Genomic DNA, 27,341 nt, shown 5'->3' with positions numbered 1-27,341 from the left:
AGGTTAATTTCTCACCTAATGGGAAGTAAGTGGAATGTAAATGAGTTATGCTTTCATAATTTTAGTATATTGACTGTCTCTAAGCCTGATATTTGTATTGTAATTCTAAAGGGAATGTGAAAAATACTGATTTTGTTCCTTTTTATTTAATGCTGATCCAACTGTTTCAGATATCTGTATGCTCCTCTGGAGAAAGCAAAACTAAATGAATTCAACAGCTTGGGTTAATTGAATAACTGGAAAGGTATTGCTAAAGATTAATGGAAGCTGCAAATGAGATTATCTTGAGATGTTGTCATTTAAGCTACCTCAGAAAGTAGTGTGAGCTTCAACATGCCTCTGCATGTAGCTAATAAATATTTCCTAATTGGAAAGTAAATTACTTAATGTGCTTCCTGACAGTGTTTTCATAATGTCAGACTACATCATGATTTTCCTTTGAAGGATCTTTCCTAAAGGGAGTTAGTGCATTCATATCAATTTGAACTAATCCCTACATGTCGTGCTCTGTTTACTGCACTCTTGAGGAACCATAAAATATATATAACTTCATACCGATATAGAGCCAACTCCTGGTCATCTTATTCTTGTGAACAGACTCATTGCATTCATTTGTTGAAATAAAGAATTAGTATAAAACAATTAATGAAGGATAATTAATGTTCTGTTGTACCGCATATGCTTCTAATTGTGTAAACGCCTTTCTTTCAACTAAAAGATACTATAATTGTAGGGTAGTTGCAAATTTAAAGTACTTTTCAAAATGTTGGCCCAAAGCATCTTGTTCAGACCTAATTCTCTGCTGTATTGTGACTTGATAAACTTCACTTTATTAAAAAAAACAGTAGGATTATTTTTTTAAAAACTGATGTCTCTCCCCTCCCTTTAAAAAATGTTTTACCAGGAGCACAGGGTAAATAGTCCCGCTATGCACTACAAGGAGAGAGGTGAGTTCTTGAATGGCTCTAGAAACATCTCCAAGGAATATTATATAGCATCTTTAAATTGTGCTAATGGGTGGGGTAGCGGAGAGAGAACATATTTATAAAACGTGTTTATCAACTAGGAGTAATGAGATGAAACCAAGCAGGAAAAATGTAGGCTCTCTGGAAAATACTCCTTGCAGTATAGTCTTTTGGTTGTGAAAGTCTCAGAAGGGAAGTGGTGGAAGCCCCACTGAGTATCTTTTATAACAAAACAGTCAAAGTACTAACGACTGTGTCTGTACTGGCAGGAGGATGGACAACATAACCTAACGAGAATTTTGCATCTCTGCTGTCATTTCTGTAAATGAGTTAAAAATATTGGCATACTATAGCTAATGCTTTTACCTGTGTCCACACAAGTGTCCCCACCATTCTCAACAGCTGCCACCTCGTATCCTGGTTTGCAAGAACAGATCGCCTATCCATCAATCACATGTTAGCAATTGGTATAGTCAGATTTGATATTCCACAGGGGTTTTACTAGGATGAAAATAAGAACATTTTAGAAAAACACATATTGGCCACAGCAGTGATAGTTCAGCAATCTCTTGGCACTTTCAAACTTAGCTTTGTGGAGTGCAGCATTTGTTTTGTTACTCAGTCCCCTGCTTGGGGCTGTACCTACAGAACCAATCTGTACCTACAGAATTGACTAGTTTGTGAGGATTTATGTCCCTTCTAAAAATCACCCCACAATTTTGTTTCAGTGTATCTGTCCATATAAATGCCTGTTCAGTTTTTGTTTTGGTTTTAAATCTTTCTTAGCTCTTGGCCTCAGTCATGAGGCAGCAAGTACCATGGTTAATTATGCATTATGAGAAATTATTTCTATTGAATTAGTTTTTTTAAGTTCTCAAAAAGATTATAGCAGAAATCGAAGTGGTTCAGAATATCAAGTGAAGAGACTGGCAAAGACAAATTTCCATATACAGAGAGATTGAAAAGACTTGGACTGTTTAACTTAGAGAAGCACATAAAAGAGGACATGATAATGGTATACAAAATGGATGTACAGCGAAGGGATAGCAAACACTGCTATTCACTATTTTCCATAGTATGGGACAGTCAATGAAACTGAAAAGCAATAAACTTAGTCTCCTATTCAGTTAGTGCACTGCTGCAAGTAAATACAGTGGGTTGTTGCAATCATCAGAAGACACAGCCTTGAAAAGCTTCTTTGGCTAAGCGAAAGCGGATATAATAAAGAGATTCACTGAGCCAAATTCACCCTGGGGTAACTACAGTGACTTCAGTGTGGAGATAAATTCAACCAAAGCTCTCTCTGCATCCCTTTAATTGTGAATGACAGCTCCTCATCTAGCTAGTCAGCTAGATTTCCACAGCATTTTCCTTCGTGCATGTGTTTTCTCTCTGAGCATGCTCAGTTACCCCAGTATAAACTCACCAATCTTGGCTACTCTTCATATAGAAGGATTGGGAGGAGCTCTTATATTTTGGTCCCTGTTAATTGGATAATAGGTTTGTTGCTAAAGTGGTGAGTCGGCAGTCCATTGAAACAATATGGAAAAACATTTTACTCTGAAATCCAGATTAGGCTCTCAGCATGTGAACCATAGAAGCCTTCTGATGGTCTGTGTCCAAAACCCCAGAAATCATATTTTGTTTGAATTGAAATCTTAGGTAGAAAAGCAACATGTTTCTTTGTAGCCAGCAAGAGATCAACCTGAAGAAATATTTCTAGTCTTGCTGCTAAATAAGTATAGCTAACCTTGTGGATGAGCCACAGAAATATTGCATAGCTTGGCAGAATCTATAAAAGTAGCAGAATTTTTAAGTCTTTTAGAAAGTAAGTTAGTGAAACAGTTCATGTCAAACACCAAAGTTTCAAATGAATAGCTTCTGAGTAGATGTCTATAAGGAATTTGAAACAAAGTAACTACTTGGATAAAGTCAGTAAAGAAACTACAAACTATTTTTAAAATCTGTAATCCTGTAGAATTTGTGTTTAAAAGAACACATTTGCATATTTAGTAAAAGCAGTTTTATATTTTAGAATTTCTAAGAGCAGCTCTTTCACATTTCAATTAACTGTTGAAAGTATGAAAACTGTACTTATCCAATGCAGTTTTACTAAGGATGCTTGAAGATAGCTGTATTGATTAAAAAAGTGAATCAGAAGTGCCTACACTTGTACTTTCCCAGTTTTTTAATACTATCTATTCACAAATATAGTGCAGTGACCTCAGCAGTGTTAAAGCAAAATATATTTCTAAGTGCTTGGAATGTGCAACAGTCAGATGTTATGATCTGTTGATATAAAGACACTGTTAAACATTTGTTAGAGTGCAATTTTGATTAAGCTGAGATGTGTATTGCTTTTGGGTCACTTTTTATGACGGAAGTAACAGCCTTATGGAGTGTTAGAGTATGTTATTGATAGGGCCCTATCAAATTCATGGCCGTGAAAAATGCATCATGGTCACACTGTCAGGGCCGGCTCCAGGCATCAGCCCAGCAAGCAGGTCCTTGGGGCGGCCAAGGGGAAGGGGAGGCACGTTGGGCTATTTGGCGGCAATTCAGAGGTGGGTCCCTCTCGGAGGGAAGCACCTGCCACTGAATTACCGCCTAAGAAGAAAGCAGTGCGGTGGAGCTGCTGCCGGAGTGCCGCCGATCGCAATTGCGATTGTGGCTTTTTTTTTTTTCCCCGCCGCTTGGGGCAGCAAAAAACCTGGAGCCGGTCCTGCACACAGTTGCCAACTTTCATGCAGTAAATAAGCACCCCGACTTTCACAATAAGCCAAAAATCAAGCTAATCCCATTTCAAAACAAGGCCAAAACAAGTCAGTCCCTAAGAACCCCAACCTTCTATGTGACTAGATCCCCCTGGCATGCAGTCTGGGACTGTGGTGGACCTGCTCTGCACCCATGACTCTCTTCCCCCCTTCCCCTACTTGCCCCCCCTTCCCCCTGCTTTCCAGGAGCTGATTAAAAAAAAAGGAAGCAACGAGTTACAAGCCAAACAAGCAACAAGCTACAAGCCAAAAACTTGCCAACAAGGAACTCACAAGCCAATTAAGTCAAAAACAAGCCCCATTTCTGCATTTTTTTCCGCAGGTTTGGCATGTTTGGTCACGGACCATGAAACCTGATCTCCCCTGTGAAAACTGTTCTTTTGTGTACTTTTACCCTATACTATACTCCTTTATACTATAGGGTGAAAGTATATACAAGTACACAGCATTTCTCAAACTGGGGGTCCTGACCCATATTGTAAAGTGGTCGCAGTATTGCCACCCTTAATTCTGTGCTGCCTTCAGAGCTGGCCAGAGAGCAGCAGCTGCCGGCTAGGTGCCCAGGTCTGAATGCAGTTCTGGTGCCAGCAGCAGGACAGTGACATAAGTAAGGGTGGCATAGTAAGGTATTGCCACCCTTACTTCTGTGCTGCTGATGTTGGTGGCACTATAGGTGCCAACTTTCCCCGGCACCAGTGGGTGCTTGCACCCCCCTCACCCCCACTCTTTCCCTGCCCCGCCCCCATTCCAACCCCTTTCCCAAAGTCCCCACCCCAACTTCGCCCCCTCCTTACCCCTTTTGGACCCCTTCCCCAAATCCCCACCCCGGTCCCCCCGCTTCCCCGAGCGCACCACGTTCCCCTGTCTCCCCCCTCTCTCCTCATGCTTGCTGTGCAAATCAGCTGTTTCACAGCGCAAGCCCTGGGAGCCGGTGGAAAAAGCGGGCACGCAGTGTGCCCAGGGGAGGAGATGGAGGCAGAGCAGAGGAGGAGGTGAGCTGAACTGGGATGGGGGGGCAGGGCGGGGAGCTGCCGGTGGGTCTAAGCACCCAACAATTGGTGGCACTGCATTCAGATCAGGGTGGCCAGAGAGCAGCGGCTGCAGGCCAGGAATCCAGCTCTGAAGGCTGCTCTGGGCAATTCTGACTGAAGAGTTTTACATGTTTGTATTTTGCCATTGTTCAATAAATATTCATGCTTTGTTACAACTTCATGAAATTTAAGATTTTTAAAAAGAACAGGAGTACTTGTGGCACCTTAGAGACTAACAAATTTATTTGAGCATAAGCTTTCGTGGGCTGCAGCCCACTTCATCGGACAAAAGCTTATGCTCAAATAAATTTGTTAGTCTCTAAGGTGCCACAAGTACTCCTGTTCTTTTTACGGATACAGACTAACACGACTGCTACTCTGAAAGATTTTTAAAATGCTATGGCCATGAAATTTATGAAAATGGACTGTGAATTGGGTAAGACCCTAGTTATTGACAGTATATAGGCAATATGAAGATGGAAAGAAATACACAAGTCTTTCTCCCCTTGAATTTCTCATTTCCAGATTTTCAAATTTGGGTGTGTCCTTACTCAATATAAACTATCACTAAATGTCATTTTTGTTTGCTAATATATAAAATTGCCATGTTGGCCATCCATTGCATGGGATATAACCCAAATCAATTCTCCAACTAATTAATACCGTTTTTAAAACGATCAAACCCTCGAAAGCATTTAGGTTTTAGCTATAGTTCATGTGACCTGAAACATATCAAAATCAGTGCTGTGGAAACAGTTCTAACTTCTCTCTAAGTTGCAGCTCTAGCCCTTCAGTTACTTCCTTTCTCTGTCCTGTGTCCCACACCAATGGAGAGAGAAACTTCATCTGGTACTGATGTCTATTCCTATTCTTTCCAAGTAAGGATTGGTGGCCACTGGTGCATTCAGGTGTGGTTCATGGTTTGAGAGTTGCTTCTATCTTTTCCTTGGACATATTATCTTGAATGAATAATGCACCTAAGGTCCTATGGGCATAGGCACTACCGAGAATTACTAGTAACAGCCCATCCCAAATAAGACTAGGAACAAGACTTTGTGTTCTACAACTAGATTGAACCATTGAAACAGTGCTTGTTATAGGGGGATCCTTTATGGAGTGCAGCTTGTCCCCACCCCCGCATTGATCTCTGGCCCCATAGAACACACATCATGGGTCTGGGCAGAGGAGGACAGTGCTTTGGGAAGGGGCTAATGCCTCTCTCAGGCTGGTATGTGGAGAGAAGAAATTAATGGAGAATGTCCCTTCCATGCACATATCCTGGCAAAATTATTCCTTGTCTTCCCTCCAATCATGTTAGGACTGAGTCCTACTGGTGAGGTGGGACTAGGTGGCAGTGCAGCTTGCCCTGACACTGCCTAGTTCACATGCACTCAGGACAAATAGCACAGCAGACTTCAATCTCCATGATCCTCACACATCCTCACTTAAAATAATGACATTGGTCCCCCCACTTCACCCCCACTTTTTAAAAACTAGCTTTTCTTCCTAATTTTAAGTGTTCAACTTTATAAACAAGGCATCTGCTGGTTAAGTCACACTTGGTAACCGTGGTAACCAAATGTACTTTGTCTTAACATGTACCCAACCTAACATTAAAAGGCAAACTCTGTAGCAGCTGGATCATTGTAAGCAGTAATCTGCTAAACCTTTTCAAATATATCTTGTGTGCCTCTCAGTAATTACTGACTCTACGTAACATGTCATTTTTCTGTCCTGTTAAGAACTCTACAGTATAGTTAGGTCACATTTTTATTTATCCCCCCCCACACACACCCCCAAAACAGTTTTTATCCCAGCTGTGAAATGAAAAAGTAACACTCGCGCATGCACACACACACAAACACTGTTTCCAACAAAGATATATTTTTTTATATATTATGAGAATCCAACAAGCCATATATGGAAAGAACAACTACAATTTACAGTTGAACTTTTACATTTCTCCTCTTTCCCCCATATGCTTGTAAGCCTTAAATTGAAAAAGTTGTGTGTTTTTTTCTTTGCCAACAAATTAGGTCTTAAAGGACTACGTCTTACTTGATAATCTAGTTAGTTTTTAAAAAGAGCCAAAGTTGTTTCCAGAGGTGATACTTTAACCTCAACCCCTCCACTATTTTTGGTGGGATTTGCAAGTCATATTTTCCTATTTTATGTATGCACATTTTCACTGTTGTTGTGTCAGACAAATACAAATAGCAGCTATTTAGGAGAAACCATGACACAGATTCACTTTTGTGGATAGCCACAGAATGATATACACTAGTAATCTAACTTGACTTCAGTGGGGCTACTCATATGATATGAGTAACTGTTTCACAGTTGGGCCGATTTTATTGCCAACTGCAAAAGTAAGTAACAATTATAAAATGTATCTTATACCACTTAGGTGATAAGATACCACTCTTGCACCTGAGAAAGGTGGCAGGGTTACAGGCAAATGTACTAAAATGGCTTGAATTTTTGGTGGAGGGGCACACAGCTGTCCCTCTACCACTAGCCCCCTCACTTGTGGAGTCCCACAAGGATCAATTCTAAACAATATCTAGACACAGCCATTGGAGGAACTGCTTAGACCACATGGACTCAACTGCCAGCGATATGCAGATGACACACAAAACTATCCTTCACCACATATGACAATACCACGACCACCAAGATGGCCCACTGCTTGGACAAGATCAGCGCATGGATGAAGCTGCACCTGAGAAACACAAAAGTGATGTTGGTGGGCAGATGAAAGCACTTTAGGAGTTTTCAGCTATGGTGTGGTCTCCTTTATTTGAAAATACTCACCCACAATTAGTCAATTAAGCCTCTAGAGAGTGTTCCTTGATTCCTCACTGACACTGAACTATCACATATCAGCATCCTCAAGTAATATTTTCTGCTGTCTCTTGTTGGCCAGGAGACTGTCCTATACTGGTGGATAATGACCTGTCCTCTGATCTTTATCACCTCCTATCTGGACTACAGCAATGCAGTGTACATGGGCATAAAGCAATCAGCTATTATAACTCCAGCTCCAGATGAAGATTATAACAACTCCACTCCTCAGGAACTTTCAACCACAAGGGTAAAGCTCATCTGTTCAGGACACAGACTGCAACAAGCTCCCACAGGAGGTACAAACGTTGCCACCTTCCTCTCCAAGCGCAAGGTACACTTCAGTCTTGACTTGACTTAAAACACATAGTGGTATTTCAAATAAAAATAGAATTCACTTTAGATGTGGCCAAACAGTGCTGATGTTTGCTTTATAGTAATATTCTAGTAAACACATTTACTGGCAGTAATGCTTCTAGCACATATTAGAGAATAATTGCAGAAAGTGATTTTTTTCCCAACTTGCAAATGCAAGTACTTGTCTTGGACACTCTATTTAAAAACTCAACTATATGAGGAACAGAAAAATATGAGGCAACCCATCTGTCTCATCAAAGCCCAACAACAAGGTTTGGATTTCAGTTATTAAAAACACTCACAAATAGTCCTGGAATGATTGACAAATTTAAGATTATTCATAGCAGTTATTCTCTGAATGATTTCATGTAATGAATTAAATTATAACACTCAAACTACAAAACAGAAGGCTCTTAATTCATAATTGCAGGTGGGGAGTGAGGTGCAGGGGCAACCAAACTACTGAATAAACTAATTTGCTCAGATCTAATTAGAAGCATTTGAAACAACAGTGGCCACTGACTTCTGCATTTGTGCCACAGCTGTTAGTGACATATCCCATATTCTAGTTTAGAAATTATATTTTTGTTGCAAAATAAGGATATCTTTAGGAAGGCCTCAAATCTTCAGGGAAAATACACTCTCGCTCTCCCTTTTTCGGTGAAATTCACTTTCCCCACTTGGCATGAAGTCTAAATAAGTGCCAATAAGTGCTGGAATCCACCCCTTGTGAATATGGCATACAGCTACCAATCCACTCTAAAACAGCCCATTATATGGGAGCTCTATGTGCTTCCTAAATGCAAGGTCAGTGTTCTCCCTCCATGTCCTACCCCAATGCTTCATTTCACACTAGTATATCTGAGCTGGCTCAGTGCTCATCAACCTGGTGTACAGGGAGTACAAAAACTGTCCTGTATGACTGCTCCATTTATATGTCCCCATCCCATACTATAAGAATATTGCCTTAAAAAACCACCAACAACAAAAACACCTAGATGCTCACAGACTGATTGCACCAGCAGAGTAAATAGGAGCTAGCAATGGAGTTGTCAGTGTTTGTCATTAACACCACAGAAGAGCAAGAATTCCAGGATTAGATTAGTGAGAATTCACAGGTGATGTATACCAGAAGTGTTGCTTGTTGCCAGTTTTCTAAAATAATTTCCCAGTAATTTGGTAGTGCTATAGTTCTTTCTTGCTTTTTGTATTTCTTATATAACTATAGTCTATCACTTAAGAAAAAATATTTCTCAAATTCAATATGTTTGTATAACACGAAAACCCTCCTCTCCCCTCTTCGATGTATTCAACATGGTGCAGTCAAGGCTTCTTCTTTGCCCAATTTACTTCCAGTGTCCTTCTGTTTCAAGTTCAGACTCCCATCTTCACATTCAAAGCTTTGCCCCTGCGTAGATCTGTCTTCATTTGCTCCATTTCATTAAACCTTTCATCTCCTTCTGCTCGTGTACCTGTTCCTGTAAGGCTCCACGATCCATTTCATCCACCCTATTGTCTTCCTACTTGGAGTCCTACTAACACCTTTCTATAACAGGGACAATGAGAAAAATCAAAGAATCATTCACTGTTATATAGATGCAAGCCACAAGCAGCAGTGCTGTTATGGATTGTGAGTGCATAAATTACATTCGCTTTTTCGGCCAACTTTCTACCACAAACTGTTTTCTCAACCCACTTCTAAATTCTTGCTTTCACTATTTATACATGTGTATGTGCTTTTAACTATAGACCCCTTTTAGAAAGTCATTCCCCGCAGTTACCACCCATGACCTCTCAATCTTTAATCTTTTGTAGTACTTGAAATAAGAAATAACTGCAGTGTATCAGATAAAAATGGTGGCAACTTCACTTTTTAAATGGTATCAGTGTATGTGCGTGTTTCTGAACACTATATTCTCATGATCAGGATAAGAAACGGGGCAAATACATCAGCACTAATAGGAAGTGGCATCTGCTTTCATCCACCTTTTCTCTGTTCTCAGAGTGCAGTCATTACTACACATGGTGATCACGTACTGTCTAACATTTCTGAGTTCAGAATTTTTTAATGCAATGAGTTTTCCTATGGGTTGTGGTACAATGCCACCCTGACAGTGTAAATTTGTAAAGTGAGTTTAGATAGGGCCTGAACTACTCTTACCAGTATTCCCAAGAATCAATGTTTGGAACAGGATGGGGTTAAACTTCTGTTGTTTATCTAACTGTGATTGTGGAGCTTAATCTGTTGCTGAGAGGGTGAGGTGGGGCATGTGAGCAGCTGTTACCAAGAGCAATGAAAATAGGGCTACCCCTTTAGTATGAAGTTCAGTAAATGAATGGTTGTCATCCTCCCAGTTATATGAGAGTGCAAAGGTCAGTCCTAAACCAAATTTTCTGTATAGTAGATCACATTGTTACCGCTAAACTACTGGGCTGTCCAGACAGAACAGGGCTGAAAGAAATAATCTGTTCGGGCTGGATCATGCAGTTACCATGACCCCTGACACAGTGCAGGAACCAAAGCATGACTCGGAAATAGAGTCGCATAATAACTTTACCCCTCACACACAAGGCCAGCTGTGTTGGTTGGTTGCTTAGGGAATGGGGTGGAGACAAGGCTCCACCCCTTAGTTATCTTTGCCCATCCACTTGCAAGGCAGGGGGATTAGCAGACTCAGAGGTTGTTTTCCTTCCCATGCTATGACCCACAATCAGGTTAGCTTGTGCAGACAATCATGGGGATAAGATCAAACTGATTAAAAACCACACGAGAAAGCTAGATAACAGCCATAATACCCTTCTCCCCCACATCCGGAATTTGACTTCATAAAAATCAAAACGTGCTTCTAAATTTTGAGGTGAAATAAGCTTAACTTGACACTAGCTATACTAGCATGGGCTGGAGATTTGTTTGGCTTGCCTGACAAAGAAACTGTCTAGGCATCTCAAGGCTCTAAGTGCAAGTCTCAGTTGCAATAATATGCACATGAGTGAATCTCTCCACTGGATAGCAGCCTAACTGACTTAAGCCAGCTGTTCTCGTCCCCCCCCCCCCCCCCTGCAGATACAGCATCCCATTCTGCTTTCTGAAAATGGAGCATTCACACCAAATTAACCTGGGGCAAGATCAATTGTCATCAGTAAAGGAATTAACTTGTCTGATTTTGCAAGTGTGATGTATCTATAAAAAGCTAAGCAAGTATTTTATAATGTAAAATCGTTTAGGACATCCTCCATTCTTCCACTATTATTCCTTTGGGTTTGAAGAAATGACTACAAGAGAAGGATAGATGGTACAATAGTTAGGGCACTAGCCTATGACTTGGGTTCAATTCCTTTCTCTGACAGAGACTTCCTGTGTGATTTTGGGCAAAATCATTTAATTTTTCTTTGCCTCAGTTCCTCATCTGGGACTAAAAATAGGGATAGTAGTACTTCACCACCGCACAGGGGCTGAAGGCCTCAGATACTGTCATAAAGGGTGCCATAGAGAGATAGCAATATTACACTTCCTACTCATCCCTTATTGCATAAAACTTGGTATCACATTAGTGAAAACACATTTATACAATTGGAAGTTACTACCTGACTCATCCATAGAAGACTAAAATGAAGGGGATTCTTGTACTTTTCCAGTCTTCCTATACCTTAAATGGAATTGAACAATGTGGTTGCAAATCCAAGATAGTGAATAAAAATGACAGTGTCTACTCTGACCAGTTACTTCAGAAATACACCGTTTAATGCCACACAATACACAGTGCTTGATAGATTAGGGGGAGGGATAGCTCAGTGGTTTGAGCATGGGGCTGCTAAACCCAGGGTTATGAGTTCAATCCTTGAGGGGGCCATTTAGGGATCTGGGGCAAAAATTTGTCTGGGGATTGGTCCTGCTTTGAGCATGGGGTTGGACTAGATGACCTCCTGAGGTCCCTTCCAACCCTGACAGTCTATATAAAGATTGGGCTGAGCATTCACTGAACGAGAGCAAGGGACTTTTTAGTTCCTTTAATATTCCACTCCTCCTTCCAGCATTCAGTCTCTCTAAATAAAGAACATGGTGGTTTCATTGTACATGCCAGAAAGTGCTTTACACATGTTATTTCTTCTGTAAAACCTGCAGCACTTGCTGCCATAGTAATGCTCCTACACTGGTGCAAATGTGCTCGTAGAATGACACCTGGTGGCCAGACAAATGAACGACAAAACATTCCCCTGCCATTCCATTTCCCTCTCTGTTCTCAGGGTGCAGTCATCACTAATTAGAAATACATTACTGTTAGGTGTTAAACAGGAGGATCTTTAGAGTACTTATAAAATACAGAAGAGCCTGTGTAGAAAGTCATATCAAAATTATACACTTCATATGCAATTTTTCAAAATCTATTTTGGACATTTACATATAATAGTATCTTTAATACAACTGTGTGAATCTGCAGACAATGTTTTCACAATTCCCTGTGTGGAGTGTTTTGCTTCTTTTCTCTTTGCCTCATTTTGACAGCAGCTATTGTTCAATATATAGCAGCATTTCCAGTGTACTATTTTAAAAAGAAAAAAATTAACAGCCAAATGGTTAAGGATGAAAAATAAATTAAGTCTACAGGCTCACAACATTTTCTGCACTAATAACTCACAAATGTCTTTGAACTAAAAAAAAAACATCTGGCAACTGTTTAGTTAAAAGCAATTAAGAAATATACTGAAATCTAGAAAATAGCTCAGTAACTAAAAAACAATAAATACTTTTCCTGAAATGTTATGCAAAACATAAAGGCTTGCAGCCTCTTGTTAATCAGATATAACACCAAAAACAGATAGATAGAAGCTTTCTTGTGGAGGGGTTGGAACAATGGTAAACCATGTGGAAAACAACCATGAAAAATATGAACATTGCAGACACTTGCATCAGATAGCTAAAAATTGACTTAAAGACTTGACAGTGCTTTCTGGACAGCTTTGAAATACATTGGCTTTAGAACAATAGTTCTCAAACTTTTGTACTGGTGACCCCTTTCACTTAGCAAGCCTCTGAGTGCGACCCCCCTTATAAATTACAAACACTTCTTTATATATTTAACACCATTATAAATGCTGGAGGCAAAGAGGGGTTTGGGGTGGAGGCTGACAGCTCACAACCCCCCATTAAATAACCTCACGATCCCCCGTTTGAGAACCCCTGCTTTAGAAAAAGGGAGTTCTGAGCAGATATTTTCTGGGTTGTTTTTCTTAGTTTTTATTAGGAAAATGTACATGCAGAGGATCTTTATACCTTGTCAGTTCATTTGCCCCCACTGTTTTACTTCATCATCATGAAGACAATTCTTGGTGATACGATTGGCTGTTGTAGAGAGGATTATGATGTCACAAACAGAGGACTATGGTGCTGATTCCTAGTCATGTGAAGTCTTCTTTGTATTGTTCCCCTAATGCAAAGCAGGCTAAAACCCAGTGAGGACCCAGCAACATGAGGATTTCCCTTGTGTAAGGAGACACTTTGGGTAGCAGGCCCTTTTGTGGCTCCTGCTAAGACATGGCTAAGACACATCTCCACTTGACAACCAGGAGGCTTGAAGACACTTTTGTACCTTCCCCACCTCAGCACAGCTGGACATAGCTTAGGATCAAACCTATGACTTAGAGTGAGAAATCAGCAGCTGGTAAAGAAGAATCTAAGTATTCCTACTAAGAAAAAAAAAGGGTTAAAATAAAGGTGTTTATAATATATAAGCTAAATTGCCTCTATGCATAAATCCTATCTGGAGTAGTGGTCATGAATATATTAGTATGCCACAACTAAAGGAGAATGTTATAGTATATAATGATTCACAAAGGCCAGGATCAGTAAACTATGCCTAGTTGCTTTGTAGTACAAAATCTAGCTGACAGGCAGCAAGTTGTACATATGGGCTTGCTGTTCAACCGAATTTATACATAAAGAACTTAAAGTCTGGGCAGACTCAATAATTTATGGAGGGTTTCCCAAATAAAAAGCATAGCAACAGAAGGTGTGACCTTCCACAGTATCAACTTTAAAGCTGGATATTGCCAAGAGACAAGTAAAGCTGTTAGACTAGGAGTATGCACAGAGCTAATCCTTGAGATACAGTGCAGCCAGATCAAAGATAGCACAGTAAAGGCAGAGGGAGGATTTTTAAACATGGCCATGTAAACTGCTGACAACTGATGGAGCTCAATTAAGGTTTTGAACATCGCATTAGAATGGCCAGAGTTTTACGTACATAACGCCCAGAGACTAACAATATAAACACCAATTTTAGTCTTATCCCTACATGAATGCAATACATCTGGCGACAACAGAAGATGGACATTTTTAAAAAACAAAACAAACAAACAACCCAACTTTAATTCATTGTAAGTTTTCTTACCGAACTAAAAAAAAAAAAAAGTTAAATTCTTGATCAGCGGGCAAGTGTTAATACAAATTGCCAAACTGTTTTTCAGAGATCTATGTTAGACCTCAGAATGACGTTCAGCTAGGGAAGATTACTTTTTTTATGGATCCATGTCAGCCAAACAGTAAGTATTGAAAGGCTCATTATTACAAACACAGTTGATTTTTGCAGGATAGTACAAAATGTTACCTTTTCTTTATGTGGAGACATAAATAACCTGCAGAGTTTGTGAAACCCTGCTAGGAATACAGTAAAATCTAAATGATAATATATAGCAGCCTGCAGCTTCCTGTCTGCCTGTGTGCTGTGTATTATCAGGTGTCTCTAGTATACCTTTGATTTAAAGACTTATAAGAAACATCTAAGCACTTCAAGTACTGTTGTTAGACACTAATGAGCTTTGCCATGGTACACTAGCTTTGTCTTTCTGATATCACTGCATTATTTTTACTTTGCATATGCAGTGTGCTATGAAAGGTTGCTTGTTTCACAATCATTTCCTTTTATGACACTGGTTATTTGCACTCTTATAGCACCTTTATCCAAGTCTCTCAAACACATTCCAAATGACAGCATCCTGTAAATAGAGAAAGAATTCCCACTTTAAGATGAAGAAATTGAGGCAAAGTAGGTGAAATGACTTGCCCCAAGTCATACAACAATTCAGTGGCAGAGCCAATGATAGGACTCCTAGGTTCTAACTACTTCTAGTCCAACCCTTTTCTGTTCAAGTGATACCATTTCACATTTAGCTTGCTATTGTCTTGCAAGTGTAGCATTTCAGAGACATGCCTGCATTAATTGCTGTAATAATTTGTTTAAATTCTTCATGGATCTATCTGTAACTTGGTTGCAAAACTAGCTTGATTTTTGTCTTATATAAACATTCACCCATTATATTAACATTTTTCCATATTTTTCTCATGATTATGTTATCTAACACAATACCCCCGTGGAATGTTAAGAGATTAATTGGCCCTGAAGAAATCGTGGTGTTTGTGACCTTTTTAAAAAACAGGTAATGTCTAATAAAAATCTCAAAAACTCAGATATTTGGGAAGATTTTCTCTCCAGCCCAAGGGAAAAATACATAACAAATGTATTATATGCTACTGTCTCATGCTCTGATGATAGGACAGTTAGATTTGAGAAGGCTGAATTTAAAAGGTTAAAGACAAGAAAGACTAGCTGCTAAATATCTGTATCCCTACCTCCTAAGATATTTGGTCTCCTGTTTGGCAGCCTTCATTACTCCCTTTGTGAAACTCTCCACTATATTTTGCGGTATATATTTAAATATAGAAATTAACCTATTTTTCTTGACTATATTTCAGGTTCATCCTATATAGGAGGCCTTGTATTCACTAAGCAATGAATTATGCCTTTCAGATTGTTAGGGAATAAGAAGCCCTTTCTCCTTCTCTCATGCTCATAAAATGTACTGGGGGGGATTACTTTCACTTTTGTTACCTAGTCCCTCCTTGAACTCATAACTAATGCATTAGTAGGGCTATTAGTATTTTGAGATCAAGAGCTTGTTCATATAGCTTTCAGCTTGAAAGGTAGCTCTTCAGTTAAGAGAAAAATAATAAAAACGTGCTAGAAGATAAGTACCAGTACTAGCTGCATATAAAAAAGTTTATTTTTTGCATTCAGGCTAATATCTGCACTGTGTATTTTTCAGCCAAGGGCTACAAATGAGTAGTCTTTCATGCATCACTGCTTCTACTGATCAGAGTAAAATTTCCACCATGATTTTCTAGTGCTATTGTTTTTTTTTTCTTTAAGTAGTTTCATTAGTATGTAGGTTTGAAAGATATTTTTTAAACAAAATCACCTTAAGTTTTTAAAACAAAAGCAAACACATTCTTCCCCTCTCTCTTTGCTCCCCCCCCCTCAAAAACAACAAAACAACCTACTTTTATGTCTATAATCCTGTTCTTCAGCTGTGGTAGGTGGCTGGTGCCTATGAGTTTGCTATAGTATATTCAGCGTTCTTTACATACCCAAAGGAAAAAAAAAGGCCTCTTTCTACCCATAAGGTGTCCAGCTGACCATTTATTTCTAATGTCCTTTAACATGCTGCACTGATACAGCTTTCATGTTTGACAAACATCTGTCTCACAATGAATTAGCTTGGTTTGACTTAACATACTGTCTAAATGACCTACTAACAAGTCCTGAGAGGGAAATTTTATTAATGGGGGTTTCTTTCATTTTGACACTCTTCCATATGATTGAGCTTGACAGACATGGTAATTATTGATCCTGATGGTCATCGTACTGCATGGCTTTGTGTCATGAGTTCATTGATGTAGTGCTGATTTGAAGAATTCCCTCTGTAGCTGTTGCTCCTCTTCATTGGGCCACTGCTTTTGTTAAGTATTATTTACCATCTTTCACATGATTCTGTTGAGAAATGTATGAGGGTGGTGAGAGCCATAGAACCAAACTGTTAACCCTGTATATGAGGGAAATCCCTTCAGGCCAGGGTGTGCAGCAGCACCCCTAGCACCAATGGAAATGTTTTAATCTCATATTCTAATACAGATGCTATGAGAAGTTATATTGATGTCTCAGGACAATTCAGCACATTGTTTATTAGATTTTTTTTATATAAAAGGAAATTCTCTAACAGCAGTGTTTTATTTTTTAGGGGTAGAGGGAACTACATTGGCAGTGTGACTGAGTGAACGAGCCAATTTTTCATTTGGGTTCTGTGTTCGCTTGCTTATTTGGCACACAGTTAAGTGGGTTCTTTTTACTCAATTTTATTTTAGTGAGTGTAGAACTGTAACTAGTTTAAGAAGGTCAATTCTGACCTATGGAGAAAATTCACTTGTCCACAGTTCCAGCCTATCATTAAGTGTACAGTAGAATGTTTAAAGGAAAAATATTTAGGATGATGGTGAGACATACTACCAATAAGGAAGCTGTAGGGGTTGAAATTTGATAATTGCTATGAAAAGAATGAGCTCCTGTTGCAAAGGTGAGGAACTTTGAGGAATTACTACTTAAATATACCAAAGCAGAGCAAGTGACCATGCTCACGCTTCGCCTAAGATCACTTCACTGTCTTCCTCATCAGATTCAAATTCTCTCAGTATTGCATTTAAGGTTCTGCTAAATTCAACTGCTGCCTACATCTAAGATCATGGTCCCTTTTCTCACTCCCATGTGATCCTCTGCATTCAGAATCCCTTTCCTGACCTGCCCTATCACCATCTCCTTCTTTAAGTCCCTCCTTAAACTACACTGCTGTCACGGAGCCCATAATTTCATTCAAGTCTACTTACATAAGTTTTTTTTTTAAATATGTATACTGTGCTTCCTTGGTCTGATACACACAGGCTGTGGTCCAGCAGGAAGTATTTTGGGTTATTAGACACGTTTGCTGATATTTCCTCTATTCTGTAGTCCTAAGAACATGGTGTGTGTGTGTGTGTGTGTATGTGTGTGTATAAAAAAAAAAAACCCACACTCTTTAAACTGAGCTACACCCTCCCTTGCTAAGTAGTGATGACAAGGACAAAGTCATAATTCATTTCCTTCCATAATTTCTCTGCCAGTAGGAAATAGCACATGGCAGACTACCTTCCACTTCAGCATCAATTCCAGACCGTCTTCTCTGATTCAATTATAGCTACTGCAGCGGTAATAAAAAGGAGCTGAGACAGGTGAATGTGGTGGCACTAATAAAAAAAGACAGCTTTATGATAATGACTCGCTTTTAAACAAAAAGCCTCAGAACCCAGGAGTCCAGTGAAGGTGTGATATTAGAGTATGCAAAAGATATGTATATTCTAATACTCTGTTTCACACTGTGCAGGCTGAAGGAGATAAACCAGTAGCTGTGCCACTAATTGGAGTAAAAGACCTCTCTTTCAGCAAGAGATGGGAGCTGAACAATATAGTTTCAGTGAAAAGATGTAGGTGCATTTATAAAGCACTTCTGGGAAAATAACTGAAGACAAAGGAGAAAGATACTACAGAAGACTGTGTTCAATCAGAATAAATGTATCCAAGATAAAATGCCTACAACAGACTGTACTGTATCGAATGAAAATAGGTGATTCAACAAACTTCCCATTTCTTTGCAGGTTTACTAGGGGCTCTTCTCACCCTTATTTCTTATTGTCCCCTCTGCCTAAGGTAAGAATGCCAACTTTTACATCACTAGATTCTACCAGCCTGATCCATTCCCAGTTAATGCAAATAGTAGTATTAACGTACATCTTTATGAGGAAAACTAATGGTTTAAAAATAACTTGAAAAAATAATTTGATGTAGGTCTGTACTTAAAATCAGGAAGCCTTTGAGTTTTACATGCACACAGAATCAAAAATGTCTGGTCCCATAAACATATTAACATCAGAATCATCCAGGTGCCAACACTGCAACTGGATCTATGTAGGCAGAGCTCTATTTATTTCAAGTTTCACTTTGGTAATTTCACTGAAGAACTCAAACCCCAAGCTGTTCTTATTCAGCCATCTTTGTTATTTTAGTAGTATGGTTTTGTCAAACTTTTTGTTGGGGCAGAGTATTAGGTAAATGCAATCATATTTACATAATTAAGTCTTCTTAAGGGACATATACAAGTGAAGGACTAAAACATCTGTCAACATTACTTAAATGCATTTCATTATAGCTTTTCCTTGGAATCCAAGATTGATTTTGCTGTAAGGAAATGAATGTCAACCTTCTATCTGCATTGATTTCTAAAGGTTGAGCCTGCATGACAAGAGTATTATTTAAAAAACCCACACACTTTCAGAAGGAAGCAATCGAGAAGCAAGTCAAAGTCTCACCAGCTACATCCATTACTTCCAGTAGCCCTGTTTAGGTTTAAGGGTGAGTTCAAAGCTTTGTGGAGGAAGTTCTCCCCTCTTCTTCTTCATTTGGGGCTCCATTGGAAAAAAATAATAATGGTACAATTTGAACAGCAATTTCTAAATCCATAAGCCCAAGTTCAATCCTCGTCCACTGACCACAGTGAAAATGAACCTGCAAGTTTTTGTTATTTGAGTCATACTTTTTCCCCTTAAGGGAGGGAAGGGAAAACTTAGTTTTTTTCAATGAAATAAATAAATAAATGTCCTAAAGAAAACAGGTTTCTTCAAAGTTTTCTACCAACTATCCTTGTTAGGCACTAAATATGTATACATTGGCCTATAAGCTATCCTACTATAAAATACATTTACGAGCATATTTGTTTTACTACCTAAGTTTTCCGAGTATTTCTAGAGATGTCAACAATGAAGCAAAGGAAAAAAAATGGTAATACTGCAAGTGTGTAAAATGAATGCAGTGATAGTATATATATATATATAAAAAGTGATTGAGAAAGAGTAATGGAAGACCACACATGGTGATCATTTATACACCTGAGAGTGTTGACGAATTGTCCTCACAATTCATTTGTAGTCAGCTGAGCTGCTTGTGCAAAGGCTACAAGTAAATCCATTGACAGCAAAGGAAAAAGTTAAACAAGAACTCCAAGTTGAATGAAATAGCGGAGGAAAGTCAAATGGAAAATTAGAAAAGACTAAGATCCTTGAGGCTGATACTTTAGTGTTAGAGTTTGTGTAGAGCTAGAATTCATTATCCAGGCAAAAAGAAGAATATGTGTAACATGCTGGCCAGTGCAAGCAGTGTCTGATCATTCCAGTCATTATTGCCTGATGGTTTCCCATTAGTTCTCATTGAGTCTATCATCTTCCATGAACTCAGGTTCTCAGCTCAGAATTGTTTTGAGAAAAGCACTTGAGCATGGGTTTAAATCCCATTGCCTTCAATGGTGAGTAAATTCTTTCCTGAATAGTGATGTTCTCTGGAGTCAGGGTCCAAATGCTCAAAACAACTCCATCACTAAGAAAGTCATTCAGACATAACTTAATAATAATGCGTAGGGGGGTGATTGGGACAGTGGTCTGTAAGTAACTGCATCACTTGAAACTATTATAAATGAAGGTTTGGTCTGAGTACAGGTTTCAGCCCTTTCACCCACTGGTCTTCCAGAAGGGGAATAATGTGCTTCATTCAGAAAGCATGAAGGAACTCATGGTTGCTGGCATTTGACTGTTAGTCAGAATCTGCTTTGCATGTCTAAACACACTAAGGAAACAATTTCTGGCCAGTACCTTCGCTGCTCTGATTTAAAGAAATTAGGCCAAACTCTGTCTTTAATTAAACCTGTACACTGCCAGTACATTCCAGTTATATTTTAGACAGAAAACCTTCTATTAATCTTAAAATCTGATTTGCCTCTATGGAAGGAACTAACCCACAACTTACAGATTCCTTCTAGCTATGAAGTTACCCCACATTAGACACCATTTTGGTTCTTCACTTGTTTTCGGAAATATGTTGCGAGTTCAGGAAGCCCCTGCATATAGTGTATGTTGATCTTAAGTCTGCATTTGATCCAATAGACTGTCACATTATGGAAGTCCCTACCACTCTGCTGGACTCGATTAGAGAGTTGCATAATGGAACCATTGCCCGTGTTCGTCTGGGGAACCAGATACCAGTGCCTTTTAAATCAGTATTTGGTGTTAGGCAGGGTTGCTCTTTCGTCGGGCAATGGATTTCATAATGCAGCATTCCGTCAGGTCCATAGGCACTGAGATCGGTGATCTCTTACTCACAGAGCTTGACTATGCTGATGACGTTGTTCTTTTAGTATGGAGCCCTGACAGATTTTGTGAGGCACTCCAGCATATGGAGGAGTCGTCAGCTAAGATCGTCCATGAAACATGGAGACCAAGGACAAAACTGCAAAATCTAGGACCACGTTCACCCGCCTCTCCAATCTCTTTGAACAACAAAACTGTCAAATCAGTTTCCAGCTTTTGCTATCTGGATTCTATACTTACCAGCTCCTCCAATTCTCACATGGAGGTTCTCCATCAGATTGGCATCGCAACATCTGCCATAGGGAGGTTACAATGGATATGGAATCAACATCATCTTAGTATGACAACCAAGTTCAGGATTTATTGAAGCTGTATCCTTCCCAAACTGTTGTATGGCTGTGAAACATGGACACTATGCCACTCAGACTGGACAGAGTTGGAGGCTTTCTACACAAAATGTCAACATCATATATTGGGCATAAAGTGGAATGACTTCATCTGCAATTCAGATGTTTGTGGTCGCTTGGGTCAACAGACTGCTGGGGCTATTGACCGCAGGGGGCACCTTACACTTTTCGGACATGTTACAAGGATGCTGCAAGACGTTTCAGCAAACACTGTTCTCTGAGTGGCTTGTAACATCCGGGATAAAGTGTGACCAGCTGTAGGTGGGCCAGAGGTAGACCTCTTATTACATGGGTTCAGATATTGTACTGTCAGGCCATCAAGTCTTTGCGGATACGCAGGAACAGACCAAATAGCAAACGATCGCTACGGCAAAAAATGGCTAAGCATTGAAGAAGGAGAAGTCAAGAGACACCACTGTTTCCTATGCTCTGGGACTATAGTCACATCGTGACTCTGGTATATAAGGTAGCTATGTTTTATCATTGTTCTAGCTAAGATTTATACATTGGGTTTTCAATACTTTTAACACATCTGGACAGCATTTCCTTGTACTAGCTATCCCAATATAATGGTCAGTTTTGTTAGCAGTCTCATTAAGTGGTAAGAGCCACTTACTTGTGAACTCTTGCTCATTAATTTGGGCTTATTGGCAGTGCATATCCACATACTGATAAATTCTAGAAAAGTCTGGTACTGTCTGAGAGAATTGTACAAGTGATAAACCTCCATAATGAAATTAAGCAAGGGAATGACAACATGACCTGGTTCTCCTGGCACCAATCCAAAACTGGCACAAGTGGAACATGGTATACTTTAGTGAAGCTATTAAATTTATATCAGTAAACCCCAAAGGAGAATTAGGAACAACGTTTTGAAAAAAAAGATTTGTTCCTGAGGACTACCTTGCGATTCCCCCCACTCCAAGAATTTTGGAGATAAGACATACTTACAATCATCCAATATCTAAAACCTTTGTGGTAGCAATTGCATCAAGTAAAAAAACAGAAATTTATTTATAGACTGTTTTAGTCATCATATTCAGTGGTATTTTCTGTTCCATTTCCATGGTTTCATGACCTGCTCCCCTTGAGAGGAGAATATGATTAGCTTCCTGAATTCTAACTCTTGTGGTTTTCTATTGTTAGCCCAAATTCATCTAACTGGATAGTAAAGTTAAGTACTGCAGGAGTTATCCCCATGAGATTAACAGAGACTGGAGTCTAAAGAAAGTTGTAGTAGCCTCATTGAGAGTTTTCATGTAAACCACTAAGGAAGGGATAATTTTAAAGCATTTTACATCTTCCTAATGTGTAGACATATATAATGAGAATGGATTTCATACATGCTCTTTACTTGACTGAATAAGTGATTGAAATAAGTTTAAATTTAGAAAAGATACTAGATAATCATGTTTGCTTCACATGTGGTAGACAAATTAACTTTAATTATAGACAACTCTAGTAGTGATGCCTAAGGTTAAGGTTACATAATGTTTTCTATTAGAAGACCCAGTACTCAGTTGTGTATTAAAAACCACCTGTATTTTGGCAGGTCTCTGTTCTGAACGTGTGGGTTTTTTTGTTTTTGTTTTTGAAAATTCCAGCACATGTAGGTTAGCAATTTTGGAGAAATAATGTAGGAAAAAATGCATTTTGCCCAGGTGAAATTTCAAATAGTTTTGCTGAGAAGCCCTCCTCCAAAGCAATGAGGCGCAAAAGGCTTGAAATTGCAGAAGGTGCTACCCTGATGCCAGAGAGGTGCATTTGGCCATCCCCATGAAAGTTTGTCCAAATTTGGCCAAGTTAGGAACACCTTAAAAAACAAACAAACAAACAAACAAAAAACCTGCCACTCATACATGTTCAGTAGTGGCTTGTTAGATGATTCTCTGAAGACTCTCTCTGCACCGAGCATTCTCCATCCCCTCACAACTCCTGTTACTGACTGAACTGCACATGCACTGCCCCTACAGAATAACTGAGTGTGTTCCATCCCAAGGCTCCCGGAATGAACAGAACGTCCCATATAGGAGGTGACTCCTATTGGGAGTCAGGGGCTGTCATCAGCAAAAGTCTGTGAAACTCACGGTCAAAATGGATAATCTCCCTGTACTGGCTGGTTTTCAGAGTAAGACAATTATCAGTTATCCTTTTAGGTCAAGTGGCAGAGACCTATGTGATTGATCTCAAGGTTCCAGCCCTGCTGGGGACCTATGTGGTTGTATATGATGGGGTAGTTTTTTTTCAAATTTATATATATATTTTAATCACATGATTTTAGGAAGTTTCAGTATAACTACATAGAACACATTAAATTTACAAAACTAAATACTCAGAAGTTCAGGGATGTCAGGATTAAGTCTACCCATATAACCCTGATATGACCCCCTTCTATGTGTTATGATAGTCATTAATTTCATAATCATACCATTTTCCCCATAGGACCCTGGCTCATTCAGGGCATGGGATGGCTGGCACTCACTGAGTAGGTAGCTATTAATTTTTTTCATCCTCATCATTCAAAGTGTGGCCCAGGTCTTATTTATTGAGCCAAATAATTTGACTAAATTAGATCTTCCTGAAAGGTATCCAGTCTTGATTTGAAGTCATCAAAAGACAGAGAATCCCCCACTTCTCTTGGTAGTTTGTTCCAGTGTTTGAGTACTCTCACAGTTAAAAATTGAGGAACTAAATCTCAGATTAGGATTAAACACAACCTGTAATTCTGGATGTCTAATTCAAGACACCTAGGTCTATATTTTTCCAAAGTATTTAGCAAGCATATATGTTCAGAACAGAACCCTATTGACCAGAGTTGCAGTTGTGAGTGTTCAGTACTTCTGCAAATCAGACCCCAGGTTTCTGAAGTTGGGTACCCAGAAGGTGAGGAACATAGTGGCCAATTATGAAAGTTTTGGTGCAGGTGACTGCCCAGCAACACCAGGAATTCTGTGTTAGAGGCAGGGATAGAATCTAGTTCTCCATCATGCTATTCATCTGTCTTAACCACAAGGCCATTCTCACTCTTGCTACAATTCCCTGCTTCATTCATTACACATCTTCCAACTTCTGCAACAGATAAGGCATGGGTCATCCAGATAAACCCAAATCCATTACACAACCCTGATTTATTTTCTGAGCATGGCTCAGCCTGTGCACTGAATGGGGCAAGAGTCCTGTGGAAAAAGATAACATGATTATGTAATTTAAGACATATTTCCTAGGCAAAAGGTGGCCAAACTAAGGTTTCATTTCCCAATTTTTGAATGCTTGACTTTGCACATTATGTTTATAAAATCTTTTTGTATGACAATATATAAATTTGTCAATTTGACATTTGACAAATTATTTCATTCACATTGATTTTGACATGGGAACCGATTAGAAATAAAATTTCAGATTTTTTCTATGAAATAGTCTGACAAAAACTGATTATGTAAACTCCAAGATAATTATAATAGAATGATATTTCATTTACTCAATCTTGATTTGAAAAATAAAATGATGAATAAGTTATAAAATGCAGCATGTGAACTGGACTTCTATGGATTTTTTGTGTTTACAATTGAACATGATATTACAAAAACAAAGATAGCTCTCTCTGAGACATATGTTCATCTATATGCACATACATTAGTTGTGTGGGTTCTGGAGTGAAACTTCAATTCAATAAGATATTATTGCCAGAAGAACAAAAATGGACCTGATCCTTGGCTACTGTTGTGGTCCCTTTATATCAGTGGAACAGATGAAAAAGGACCTTAAATCAGTCCCAACTGGACATTTGAGAAATCTCTCAGCTTGGCTTTGTTACATACTACTTCACCTCCAGCATAGAGGGCATAAGAAAGCAGAGGCTAAGAGCTTGGAGTCAGTGCAATGATCCTTAGTGGATCACTCCAGCTAGTGTAAACTAGAGTATCCCTGAAGCTGGTCTCACTATACCAGGGGCCAGTGTGGTCCTCCACTGGCCCTGGGATTGGATGAGACAGGTATGCAGAGCCACCTATGTTGCATACATAGTGCAAAGGAACTCTGACCTTAATTCAGTTGTGGTGTTCTTCCCCCACACACACACACCCTACTCACCCACAGCTATACTTTGTTTTTTTTAAATGAAGATTTACTTTAGGACTTCAGTATCTTAGGGCTTGCAGTTGATATCCACAAAGTCTTTTTTTTTTAAATAAAGAAGCTGATACTCATTGTAAACCACAGAACATGTTTTAAATAGAATATTTTAACCATGTGCAGCTTTTCTATTTTTGCAGTGTTAAAAACATGAATGTAGAGCATTTGCAAACATGGCTAAACAGCTATTCATCTTACATCTCCTCTTTTCATTATGCTGGCATTATTTTATAAATAAAACCTTCTGGGTTAGTCGTTACCAAATTATTAACATTTACAAAGATTTGGCTCTGGATTCTTCTTTGGGTTGTTTTATACTCATTCATTCACTATTAATTATAAACTAATAGTAGTAGTGAATATTCAAAGTTGGTTTGCAAATGGAAATAAAATCTCACTCTGTGATTCAGTTTAAGGGCCTAGAATTTGGCTGTAATTTAAAAAAAAATTACTAATGTCTAAAAATTGCAGAAACCAAAACCATCACCATGTAAAAAAAAATCACATTTTGATTCTACAGAGCAAACAAACACAACAGAGAGAACTGTGGTGATGCAAATAATGTATTCCTTATTGTAATAAGTTTGTAGCAGGTTTATTGTCTCTTGCTTTTTATTTCTTGAAAGCTTAAGGTGATCAAAGTTTTCATAACTGATTAAGAAACAGCTTGACAGTCAAAATCCCCAAAGGACATTTTTTTCCTCTTCAAGTTCAACCTTGAGCTTGACAGTTCCCTGCAGCTGGGTGAGAAACAGTTCCCTGCAGCTGGGTGAGAATTGAAATGGCTTACTTGAATATAGTTTATTAATACTACAATGTATTCCATGAGACTGTTTTTCTTTTTGAACACTTGCTCTATACAAAGAGGTGCTGCATTCCAAAGCTAGGTGTGAGATTGAAAGATACAGTTTCATTTAATTGGGTATAAGATGAATTATAGTCTTAGTAGAACCCTTTGAGGCAAATTCTGTCCTGACTTAAGCTGTGCTGACCCTTTGAATAATGTCCTGTGAATCGCCCCTAAAGTCAATTTTGGTCTGAATGTCTTCATTCTTCTCTCATGCCACTTTTACACCTGATAATTCCCTTGACTTCAGTAGAATAGGTCTGATTTACTCTGAGAGCAGAGTTACTGTTATAATCAAGCTTGAAAATTTTAGCCCAGATTCTGATTTAATTTACATGAGTTTAAGTCAGTGGAGATATTCTAGAATTAGACCTGCCTGGCTATGTGTTGCATTAGCTATAACTGCAATCTGGATAAGAATCACATATATTACATTAAGGCCCAATGTTGCTCTCATTGAAGTCCAGGAGAATAATATTGGCTCCAGTGTCTTACAGAAAGACTAATAATAGAATCAAAGCACTTGGAAGGGACTGAAGAAGTCATTTGGTCCAGTCCCCTGCACTCATGGCAGGACTAAGTACCTAGACCAGGGGTAGGCAACCTTTCAGAAGTGGTGTGCCGAGTCTTCATTTATTCACTTTAATTTAAGGTTTCGCGCGCCGGTAATACATTGTAACGTTTTTTTAGAAGGGGTCTCTCTCTAAGTGTATATTATTTAACTAAACTATTGTTGTATGTAAAGTAAACAAGGTTTTCAAAATGTTTAAGAAGCTTTATTTAAAATTAAATTAAAATGCTGATCTTATGCTGCCAGCCTGCTCAGCCCGCTGGGTGGAGGGTTCAGGGCAGAGGGCTGGGTGTTGGGGGAGGGGGGGAATCGAGGTCAGGGTAGAAGGCTTGGTGAGGGGGGGTTCAGGGCAGAGGCCTC

General features: G+C 39.0%; 1 long non-coding RNA gene across 3 annotated transcripts in view; it reads right to left on the bottom strand.

Annotated features, from left to right (window-relative positions):
• The window catches only part of LOC117878541, a 140,041-nt gene that overhangs the window by 5,403 nt on the left and 107,297 nt on the right, over window positions 1–27,341 (bottom strand). For all 3 annotated transcript variants that reach the window (XR_004646001.1, XR_004645999.1, XR_004646000.1), the window contains exon 2: window positions 1,332–1,466. This is a non-coding gene — a long non-coding RNA (uncharacterized LOC117878541). The remainder of the gene's footprint in view (window positions 1–1,331; window positions 1,467–27,341) is intronic.

Source organism: Trachemys scripta, chromosome 5 (genome assembly GCF_013100865.1).
Source record: "Trachemys scripta elegans isolate TJP31775 chromosome 5, CAS_Tse_1.0, whole genome shotgun sequence".
Taxonomy (NCBI): Eukaryota; Metazoa; Chordata; order Testudines; family Emydidae; genus Trachemys; species Trachemys scripta.
Note: the sequence above shows the minus strand (reverse complement) of the source record. Positions and strands in the feature narration are given on the sequence as shown.